General features: G+C 37.1%; 1 pseudogene; it reads left to right on the forward strand.

Annotated features, from left to right (window-relative positions):
* The first annotated feature begins 414 nt into the window (after positions 1-414).
* On the forward strand, positions 415-2,373 carry LOC127221893 (glyceraldehyde-3-phosphate dehydrogenase-like; annotated as a pseudogene).
* Positions 2,374-12,673: the final 10,300 nt, after the last annotated feature.

Here is a 12,673-nt window from a genome sequence, read left to right on the forward strand (position 1 = left end):
TTTTTTGACAAGTTTCTACAAATACAAAGCATTTTGATCATACCTACCCCTAACGCTCCCCTCCCACTTCTCCTAGGGCACCTTACTAAATGGCTATCCTACATTCATGTCTTCTTTTTAATATAGCTTACTGAGTCCAATTAGCACTGCCTTCATAAACGTGAGCAGTCTACCAGTAGCCACATCCCTAAAGAAAAATGACTCCCTCTCTTTCCAGAAGACAATAGTTCCTCAACTAAGGCCTCATGCATCCTTCCCCCAACAAGGTTGGAATTATTGCCTGGCTTGGTCTTTCCAGGGTCACTGTAGCTGCCGTCAGTTCCATATCATGCCCAGAAGATAGTATTTCACAGCACTCCATCCTCTGGCTTCCCTGTTCCTTGATGCTCCTGGAGCTTTCTGGGGTTGATATAGATGTCCTATTTAGGGCCAAGCGCCCAGCAGTCACTTTAGTACTTTTGACTAATTATACGTCTCTGCATTGACTGCTGCCAGCTGCAAAGGGAAACTTTTCTGGCCAAGGTTGAGAGCAGCACTAATATATGGGTATAAACAAATATTTAGGAGGCAGATTGACAGCAGTTCTGTTTAACAAAACAACAGGAGTAGGTTGCCCCACTACAGCTCAGGTCCTCCCCAACCATGGGCTTTTCACTAGTTTGCAGTGCTAGGCATTAATTCATTAACCTTCCTAATGCATTGACTCATGTTGTGGTGACTCCAACCATAAAATCGTCGTTGCTACTTTGTAACTGTAATTTTGCTACTGTTATGAATTGTAATGTAAGTACTTGTGTTTTCTGATGGTCTTGGGCAACCCCTCTGAAAGGGTCATTCGACTGCCAGTGGGGTCGCAACCCACACATTGAGAATCACTGCATTAACTCATTCTTGTGGAGCCAACCTCAGAGCCAATCACAAAGTGGCTGGTCATCCCCATAATATTTATGCCACTATTGCATTATACATCTTGCCTAGGAAGTCAGTAATGAAGCAGCATTCAGGGTTCACTGTTGGTAATATCATTCATGACTTTTTCCCCCCAGTAACCTCCATAGAACCTTTTGGCACTGGGAAGAACCTCTGGGAGATAGTTTTCAGATCAGTTCCAGAGAAGTCCAGCTTGATTTCTCTATGTCCTATAACCAAACTGTATTGTGTATTCAACAATAGAGTATTTCCATCTAGTAAGAGCAACAACTATAGCCTGTATTGTTTGGAAGAGGCTTTAGAGCTCCTCTGGCCAATACCATATAAGGAAATATCCCATAGCTGGCCCTGAGATTTTCACTTAAAGATCCATGTCCTCTGGCCAAAGCATTGTCCATCACCACAGTATATTGTGATCAAACTTCTTGAAAAAAAAAAATGTCTCTCTGCTCCTCCTCTTTCCAAAGAGAGCCTCATCCTGAGACACAATAGTGAAAGTTAGAATGATTAGATTTGGCCATATTGGGTGCCATATTACCAAGCCTGTCTTCAGTAGCCATTGGTAACCACAGCTCTAGCAAAATAGATAGTGATGCCTTCACTGACCTCAAATACATAGTCTACATGTTCCAGTATGATTCTACCCACTACAAATGCAACTGTACAGTCAAGGCTGAGAACTAGAACCTTGTTATCAGTAGGAAAGCCATCTCCATCTTCCAGGAATGAGATCTTGCCAACAATAAATGGGTGAAGCTGGTGCCAAGTACACTACAGACACTACTGGTATCTTCACCACCCTGGAGATGACTGGGGCCCACTTGAAGGATGAAGTCACAAAGGTCATCCTCTCTGCCCCTTCTGCTGATGCCTCAATGTTTGTGATGGGTGTGAACCATGAGAATTATTACAATTCACTCAAGATCGATAGAAATGCTTCCTGCACCACCAACTGTTTAGCATCCCCTCCCTCCTGCCCCAGCCAAGGTCATCCATGTCAACTTTGGGATTGTGGAAGGACTCATGACCACAATCCATGCCGTCACTGTCAATAAGAAGATTGTAGATAGCCCCTTTGGGAAGCTGTGATGTGATGACTGTGGGGCTTCCCAGAACATTATTCCTGCTTCCACTGGCACTGCCAAGGGCTGTGGACAAGGTCACCCCAGAGCTGAACAGGAAACACACTGGCATGGCCTTCCATATGCTTACTCCCAATGTGTTCATCATGGATCTGACATGTCACCTGGAGAAAACTGTCAAGTATGATGACATCAAGAAGGTGGTGAAGCAGGAAGTAGAAGAACGGGCATTCTGGGCTACACTGAGGAGCAGACAATCTAGTGAAACTCTTCCACCTATGATGCTGGCATTACTTTGTAATGACATGTAAATGTAAATGACAACTTTGTACAGCTCATTTCCTGGTATGACAACAAATGAGGCTACAAAAACAGCAGGGTGGTAGATCTCCTGGCCTTTCTCCAAGGAATAAGTAAGAAGCCCTGGACTATCCATCCCCCCAAAGTGAGAAAGGGGGGGGCCCTTAGAGCTGAGTAGTTCCTATCCCAACTCATCCACCAACACTGAGCATCTCAGTTCACAGTTTCCATCCCAGCCTCCTGGGAGAAGGTGAAAGACTTGGGGAACTCTACTCTCTTAAACAACATCAACAAAGTTCACTACAATCCCCCAAAGATATATACATATACATATACATATACATATACATATACATATACATATACATATATATATATATATATATATATATAGAATGTGTCTTTTCAAAACAGGGTTTCTCTGTATAGCCTGGCTATCCTGGAACTTTCTCTATAGACCAGGCTGGTCTGGAACCTGCCTCTGATTCCCAAGTCTTGGGATTAAAGACATTGCCCACCACCACCCAGCTAAAAGTTATATTTTTTTAATTAGCTTACAAAATATGGTTTCTATAAAAATTTTGCATATATCCTGTCTTTATTATTCTCCCTCCCACCCAATCATCTCCCCATTGCCTATTCCCATACTTATCTAAGTTTTTAACCCACACTTTCATGTCCATGTATTCTACTGTCCCCTCTTCACTTAAAACCTCTGTCTGGGAAATTTCTAGCTTCCTGATTTTTATAGACATGGACACTCAATATTAAATGTATAAATTAAAAATTTGAGATTAGGATCCACATGTAAGAAAGAATATATACAACATTTGTCTTTTTAGGCCTTAGTTATCTCACTGTAATACCAATTTCATCTGTTTTCATATAAATTTTATAATTTCATACTTTAGAACAAAATGCAATGCAATTGTTCTGATGATTAACTTAAATTCTCAACCCAACCTAAAGTCACCGGGGAAGAGTTTCACTCAAGGATTGTCTGCACTGGGATGGCCTATAGACATATCTGTGGGGAGTTTTCTTAAATTCACTGATGTGGAAAGATCCAGATCACTTTAGGTGATACCATTCCCTAGGCAGTCCTGAACTGGGTCAGAGTGGAGAAATCAAATGGAACACAAACAGGTAGCATTCATGCATTTGTTTTTGCCTGCTCTTGGCTATGGATATGATATGATCTGCTTTATATTCCCACTTTAACTTTCATCAGTAAACTTAACCTGGAATTGTAAGCAGAATAAACATTTCCTCCTCTAAGGTGATTTTTGTCAGAGTATTTTTTCACAGAAAAAAAAAAAAAAAGAAAGTGAAACTAGAACAGTTGTATATACATCACATTTCATTATCCATTCATCCATTGATGGACATCTAGGATGATTTAGCTATTGTGGAATAAAAAGACCGTGAATGTGATTGAACAGGTATCTCTGTAGCTGGATATGGACTCCTTTGGGTATATGTCCAGGAATGGTGTGGGTGGGATATGTAGTAATTCTATTATTAGCTTTGTTAGAAACCTCCATGCTGACTTATATAGTGGTTAAACTAATTTATACCCCGTCAGCAGTGGATAAGGATTCTCTTTTCTCCACATCCTCAACATTATTTGTTATTTGTTTTCTTGATGATAGCCATTCTGAATGGTGAAAGACAGAATCTCAAAGTAGTTTTTTATTCAAAAATTTTAATGACTTATGATATTGAATGAATTTTTAAGTGTTTATTAGCCATTAGTATTTCTGCTTTTGAAAACTCTATTCAGACTTTTGCCCATTTTTTATTAAGTTTTTGTTTTCTTGATATTTAGTTTCTTGCTCTTTTTTGTTTGTTTGTTTTGTTTTATATATCCCAGAGATTGGTTCATTTTCAGATATATAGCTGACAAAGACTTTCTTTCCTTCTGTAAGCTGCTTTTTTCATTTGATTGGCAGTTGCCTTTGCTATACAGAAGCTTTGTAATATCAAGGGATTCCATCTGTCAATTATTAGTTTTATTTTCTGAGTGATTTGGAGTCCTATTTAGAGAGGGCTTACCTATTTCTATATCTTGAAGTGTACTCCCTACATTTTTTTCCCTCTAGTGGTTATAGAATTGCAGATTTTTGATCCATTTTGAGTTGAATTATGTATTGACTGAGTGGTAAAGATCTACTTTCATTCTGCTACATGTAGTATCCACTTTTCGTAAATCATTTTCTTTTTTCTTTTTTCTTTTTTTGAAGAAACTAACTTCTCTTCAGTGTGTATTTTGGCATCTTTGTCAAAAATGGTTGTAGTTATATGGCCTATACAAGAGCAGCATATCTTCTTAAATATCTTCTTAACTAATGAGCCATCTTTCTTTTATTTAATTATCATATTGGTGTTGTTTATTCTTTCCTGTGGCCTCATGGTGGATTTTTCTCTTTAAGGATTCCTCCAAGTATCCAAGTATCTTCTGTAGATCTGCTTAGAGATATAGATAGATAGATAGATAGATAGATAGATAGATAGATAGATAACTTTGCTGGGTTTAGTAGTGTTGGTCACCAGTTAACTTCAGAACTTGAAATACATTATTCCAAGCCCTTCTGGCTTTCAGAATTTTAGTTGACTAATTTTCTGTTATTCTAACGGGTCTGCCTTTTCCTGCTTCTAATTACTTTCTTTGTTTTGTAAAGTTAGTATTATAATTACAATATGACAAAGGAAAGTTCTTTTCTGGTCTAGACTGTTTATGTGAGATCAATTTTATGTTTTGGAATTGATATCACATTTTTTCTTTTATTTATTTATTTGTTGGTGAGGGGAGGAACAAGTTCTCTTTATGTAATAGCTATGGCTATCCTGAAATTTGCTTTATAGACCAGACTGGACTTAAACTCACAGAGATCCACCTGCCTCTGCCTCCTGAATGCTAGGATTAAAGGTATGTATGGCAGCATCTCTTTTCTTAATTCTAGGGAATTTTACATTATGTTTGTTTTAAAACTGTTTTCTATTCTTCTCCTTTTATACTCACAATCCATAAGTTTGGGCTTTTCACTGAATGACCATTCCCTTCTGCACACACTGGCAGCACTAGTTGGACTCAGTAGTTAAAAAAAGAAGACGACGACATGAAGTTGGGAGGTAGATAGAAGGGAGGAGTAAGGTGGCTATGATCAAATACATACATACACACAGACACATACATTTGTCTCAAAGAATACATGAAAAATATTTTTTATAAACAGTAAGATGGGTACTAGAGAGATGGCTCAATGGTTAAGAGCATTTGCAGAGAATCTGAATCAGATCACATCACTCATATGGTGGCTCACAACTATCTATAACTCTGATTCTGTTAGATTCAATGTCCTCTTCTGGCTTCTGTATGCATCACACATGCATGTGGTGCACATACATACAGGCAAAGCACTTCCATACTTTGAATTTAAATAAAAATATTTTTAAAATTAAGATGCAAACAGTTCCTAATCCTACAAAAACATCCACTAAATTGAAGAACAAATACCTGAGAGGCGTCATAAGGCAGTCATAAGGTGTCATAAGGCAGGAGTGTCCTTGACTAGTTTTAGGAAAAGCCTAACTAAAAGGTATGAAGCATTGATGGTATGAGAAAATTAAAACATAATAAATTACAAATCTTTAAAAATACTTGGCTATATAAATTAAGTAGTTAAGGCAGTGGCTAGGGAAAATGTACAAAAAAGAGGACTTGGGTGCTGCCATATAGTGGTAGTGCATACCTACAATCTCAGCACTGGGGAGTCTGAAACAGGAAGATCGAAGGTGAGGATTGAGCCTGGGTTACATAACAGGACCATTCTCCCATACTAAATAAAAGGATTTTATTTTGTATCCATTTTCAGATGAAAGATAACACACTATATGTGTAAACTGAGAGGATGGTACAATAGGATGAAAGACTGAAAATGAAGATGAGAATACAAGTACATAGGCAAATTATGTGTTATGGTAATAAAAGAGGAGCTTCTGAAAGTGAGATCTGATTGGTAGTAACCATTCTGTCCCTACCCTTGTTCTCCTCATTGTCAACTTCAACTTCCTCTGCCTCTTTCTCCTGCTTCTCTTCTTCCTCCTCCTCCTCTTTTTCCTCCCCCTGCCCCTCTTTCTCTTCAGAAACATGAAAAAAGGAAGGACAAGCAAAAGCATGAGAGTTTATAGAACTAGATAGTACAGTATGATGGTAATCAATGCTGAGCTCCCCATCTCTCTGAAATACACAACAAAGGTTTTCTGTTTAAAGTGAATTAAGAGAAATTGAAAGGAGAGAAATAGTCTGGAGATTGGGAGAGAAAGATTGAAGTATTCAAGAGTGCATGTTCACTTGGGCATGAGCCCAGAGATTGCATGTTTATCTCCACTCATCTGCTATTGCCACTCCCCTCCCCCCAGAAACACATAGATGCTGGCAAAGTAGAGAGTTGAGTTAGTATAGATTTGGACTTATGTAGTAAGTGCGTTTGAAACAGAGAAAAATAAGGAAGTTGTGGGGATTGTGTGGAGTCTCTGAAACAGTGACCAATGACATTTTGTTAGGATAGTAAGAAAGTTTACTAGTTTAAAAAGTAGTGGTGACTTTCTAGTGCCAGAGATGTGATGCAGACTGCTGTGGAAGAAAAGTCACCAATAGCTTTACTTACCTGTAGGATTTGTATGCTACACTACCAACCTCACAGGCAAAATGTGCCAACTGATGCAATAGAGGCATGACCCTTAGGATGGGAACTGCTTCTTGATTGGATTTGAGACTCCTTCCTCCAGAGAGATCATGCTTGGTATGTGAACCTGGCCAAGAGGTTATGGCTGAGGATGTTGGTATGCCCTAGTGGAGAAGGTTCATCGGTTATTTTGCTATATGGAAATGTTATACCCATCAAATTGCATTCTAAATACTGAGTTTTATTCTCACAGATTAGTGCTTCCATCAGCTTTGGTCAGAAAAGCTTTTTTTGGCAGTGGGAGGCAGTTACTGCCCAGACTCAGACATGGCTAAAGCAATAAGTGACTCCTAAAAACAATCCCAAATAAAACATCTATCTGCGTCATCCCCTCCAGAGCTCATGCAACATTGCAGAAAAGTTGAGCACAAAGAATGTGCTGGAGAAAATGGTGAAATGTTGTGGAATGCAGTCTTATGGACAAGATACAGACTTTGTACTCGTGAACTCAGAGCAGCTGTCACTACCTGAACAAGACCTACACATGACTGAGCACATGACCAACATTCCGTCATGGAGGCAAAGATCTCTATCAAGGATCAACAGGCAGTGAATGGTTGTGGAGGGAGGGAAAGACACTTTCTTTGGTGGTATAACCACCAATGATTTACCTGTACTCCTGAAAATAACCCTACACCTATGATCCTAATTAACTGGGTCACCAAAAAGAAAATAATGATGACTAGTTAAGAAGATGAAGGGATTTAATAGGTGTTAGAAGGGAACAGAGAGGGGAATAGAGTGTGAATCTGATCAAAATACATTGTTTACATATATAACATGATATATTATCATGTATAATAATACATACTAATGATCTTTAAAAGAAGAGGTGATGGGAGTGGTGGTTTAGAAAGATTGACACTATTCAAATGCCCCATTGATTTCTTGGCAGATACTTAATCAAAGAAATTAGAAAGATAAGACCTATTCTCAAAGAATAAAAGTTAAAGTGTTTTTAAGGGTTGTCAGATAATAATGAAGCTGAAGACTACCACTGTAGTGATTGACAAAATGACTATTGGTAATGAGGACCAAATACACCTTTGTGTACATTTTTATTTGACTTCTCTAATCACTTTTAAAGAAAGCTGGCCTGAATAATACTATAGATTTATAAAAACAAAAAATAAAAAGAAAAGCTTTGAGTGTGAAGGAAAAAACTCTAAAAATAATAAACAGTTATAAGTGGGAACATCCTAATTTATTGCCCTCTATTTCAAAGACTTCTATTAGTTTTTGATTATCTGTGTGCTCATGTCTGCATGTGGGTATGTGCATATGAACAAAGGTATGTGCAGAATTCAGAAGAAGGTTGTGAGCCTTGTGCCATGGTGCTGGGAATGGAATTCTACAAGAAGAGTACTGACTTAACTTCTGAGCTTTCCGCCTAGCCCCTGTCCTCTACTTTAAATTAGACTGATTTATTCGATAAGTAAAGACCTACTTATTAAATATTTAAATCCATTCTTTTTAAGGCTTCTTTTCATTTCCACTTTCTTAAATATAAGTTATTTGAAATTTTCTATAGATAAAGAACTTTAATCTTTCCTATTCAAATGAAGGCAAAATGCTAGACAAAGAAATTATCTGAATATTTTCTCCTTTTATGAGATGGGGAGAACATTTTTTTAAAATCTGTGCTGGGCTTAAAATTTTAGTTACAATGGTTTAAACTATTTCTAAACAAAAGGAATTTCAAAAATGTTTAATTGTTATTATTTTGTGCACAATTGACATATGCTTCAGTTATACAAAAGGAAAGATATATATATGTGTGGTGTGTATATGCATATATATGTATATGTACATAAATACATATATATGTATGTATGTATACACACAATGATAACACACTTTGTAGCTGTAAAAAGCCTATGAGCAGAATGGGGGATTATTTCCATTCTACTTTAAGTATTTTTTGTTTAGTTTTCACAGAGTTAATCACACATGTTTAAGCATGCAAATTTAAAAAAAGAGTCACTTACTCCACTTTAATGTATTTCGTTTTTAACTTAAAAGAATTACAATAAGAGCAGCACTAAGGTTTTAGGAGAAACTGAACTGTACAAATGGTTACCATCACTATAGTTAGTAATATATATTACAGTGCCTTTATTTATATGAAAAAAACATTTATTACTAGAGATTCTTGCAGATAAGTGATGATTTTATCTCATTGTTCAGGTAGACTAATACAGAGGTTAAGTACCTCCTTACCCATGGGCATTAATTGAATCAGTAACAGAAATGGGATTATAACTCTAAACTACTGACTCATAGCTTACTCCAGTGAACCATGCTGCTTCCCAAGTAGCAAGCATATTAATGCTCCCTGAGCAGGAAACAAGGCTCTTAATGGAGCATGTCCCATCTAGAAGACCAATGTGATGAAGGGAAGACAGGGTGGAGGTGAGGGTGGGCTATTTAGAAACAAGCTGCTGTAAGTTGAAAAATAATATGAAATATGTTACAAAGCAACAGACTGTCCTACTTATAAGATCATTAGGATGTTTGTTTTGCATTGTCAATGGCGAGTTTAGATTTAGGAGCATGGAATGGCCCATTTGTTAAAGAATTCACATACCTAGATCATTTAGGAATCTACTTCCTATTTGTTATCTAGACTAATCATACAAGTATTGCATTTGTATAAATATTACTTAATACTTGAAAATGCTTCTTGGTTTTATCAATCTTATTTCAAGTACACCCAAGCACATACTTCTCTTTACTCAATTTTGGTGGGATTATTCCTCACAGTTTGCTCAGTTTGCTTGCTTACTTCCTCTCTCTCTCTCTTACATTTATAATATAATTACAACATTTATCCTCTCCCCCACAGACCTTCCCAACTATCCTTCCCCACTCTTTTCCAAATTCATGGCCTCTTTTATTTTTTTTTAAGGAAAAAAATGTTAATTGCATTGTATGCATACATGAATATCTACAAACATCTATATTCCTATGTATGAACTGTTTGCTCCATATAATGTTACCTGTTTGTATGTTTTTAGGGCTCACTGTTTGGCACCAGACAACCAACTGGTATGATCTTCCTTGAGAAAAAACACCTCCCTTCCACTTTCTGTTTTCCTTAGTTAACACTGTACTTTTAATTGATGTCCACATGTCCATATTTACCTATGCTTTTTTTTTTTTTTTTTTTTTTTTTTTTTTTTTTTTTTTTGGTCTTGGCATTTGCAAGTTCTTGACATAGTCCACAGAGAAAAAGAGGAGAAACATTGTAGGTTTATGGATATTTCACTGGGTTAGAGAGACATAGATTGAAAAGTTTCTGCACCCCATAGCCTCTCCACTGATGCAGCAATCCAAATCAGGTCAAATCAAACCAAATTAAAAAGGCCCAGGTTTAATGGTTAAGACACTTTCAGATGATTTTCCACCCCCACACCCAACACACACCCAGAGAGGCAACAGGGAAGAGAAACCGAAAAAAAAAAAACATGCGTTTGCTTTCTGAGGGACAGTTTAAACACCCTGTGGGAACAGTTTTGAGTATCTTTGGGAGAGGAGTCATCGTTTAGTGGACTTTCTGAGACACAGCAGGGTGTGGAGAGAGATGGGGAGGAGGGTTGAGGTGGAACTTCCACCAGAGCATAGATATTGAAGTTTGGCACTGCCAACGTGATTTAGAGCTGAGCAAGGAAATATAAAGAGTTGAGGCAAGATTTTGAAGAAGGCATGAAATGAAATGAGATTTTGGAAACCACCATGGAGGGAGAGCCCAAATAAACACCTTGGGCCCTCAAAGAAAAACACAGGAAGACTATTATTTAAAGGTTAAGATTTAAGACAAACTGCAAGTTCAACATTTTTAAAAAATCTGAAATCCAGTTCTGATTGGAAGAATATGACCAGTCTATACAATGTATGGCTGCTGGATCAAAGTAAAGCCTCTTGGGAGAAAGAGGACTTCATACTATCTCTGCAATTTCTCATACCATCCAGAATTCAACTAAACAATTACTGGGCATTTAAAAACAGGACAAATGGAAATGCTAGAGCCTAAAATTACAAGAAGTAAAATGAATTTTAAAAATGGGTTTCTAATAAGATAGGCACAGCAGAGTAAATGATAATGAATTAAGAGAAAGGGGGACCTGCAGAAATTATTCAAATTCCAGTACAGAGAACAAAAAGGATGGGAATATAGAAGGTAGAATAACAAAAGGTAAAAGAGAAGATTAGACTAAGGTTTAAACTATTTAGAGTCCCCATATGATGAGAGAGCATAAATTGAACAAAATCAATGCTTGCAAAGCTATTGGCAACTAAGTTCACAAGGCTGATGATAAAGGGAAAAGTTAAAAAAAAAAACTTTACAAGGCACATGTTCATAAATTTAATGAAATTACATCCAGACAACCATTTTAAATATATTTAAAACCATTTTAAAAATAATGAAAGTAGTCAAAGAAAATATACACATTACTTTCAAAGGAATAAAAATAAGACTTAATGTTAAATTTCTAGCAGAACATATACAATTTACAAGACAATGGAATATCTTAGAGAATACAATTCCAAGGAAGAATTTCATGCTCAGGAAGATATCCATCAGAAAATAATAGTAATATTTTCAGAAAAATAAAAGCAGAAAGGATGTATTGCTATGCAATTTACACTAGGATCTAAGGGGACTTGTGGTTTATATTTGTTTCTTGGAGTAGATGAGGAATTGCAAGATAAGATTAATAATTCAGGAATGCTAGATATGTGATCAAATCTAAGCATAAGCAATAGCAGCAATATTGTGGAGTTTATAAGTGAATGTGTAAGGATAGGGGAAATGGATCCGTGAGTAATGCGCCTGCCATACCAGCACGAAGGCTCAAGTTTTACCCCCGAAACGATGTAAAAAGCTGGATACAGTAACACATGTTTGTAATCGCAGAGCTGGGCAGACAGAGACATGTTAACTCCCGGGGCTCCCTGGCTGGCTGGACTAGCCTTATTGGAGATCTCCAGCGAAATACTCAGCCTCTAATACAGAGAAACCTCTCAGCCATTTTATCGATGTTGGGTATATGCTCCATCTTATGGAGTCAGCCATAGCATCCGTGTCACTATTGCGCCAGGATATCTTGCAAGCAGGTCACTTTTAGAAGCCACAGGGTTTGTAGCTGGGTCATACTGATGATTCGATTTTTTGTGATTATTTTTTTAGTTTGTTTTAATTTTCATGTTTTGTTTTCAGAAACAAAAGAGAGGGGAGAGAGAAAGGTTGAGTGAGTAGGGAGATGAGAAGGATCCACCCAAGGTGGATAGCTCCTAAAGAATAACTGGGGTCAATCTCTGGCCTCCATATGGGTGCACACAAGTTCATCTTCACACACATAAACATAATAGATATAGAGCTAACATATATGAAAGCAACATTTTTAAAGTAAAAAGAGAATGTTATGGTTTAGAATTTATAACAAAGCAACATATACTGAGTTACTTCAAAAACAAAATCAACATTCTTACAGTTCTAGATGTTGATTAGCCTATGGACAAAGATGCTAGAAAAGTCTGTTCATAATGACGATCTACTTACTGGCTTGCAAATAGTCAGTTTTCACTTTGCCTCACACCAGAGACAACAAA

This window comes from Phodopus roborovskii, unplaced genomic scaffold (genome assembly GCF_943737965.1).
Source record: "Phodopus roborovskii unplaced genomic scaffold, PHOROB, whole genome shotgun sequence".
NCBI lineage: Eukaryota > Metazoa > Chordata > Mammalia > Rodentia > Cricetidae > Phodopus > Phodopus roborovskii.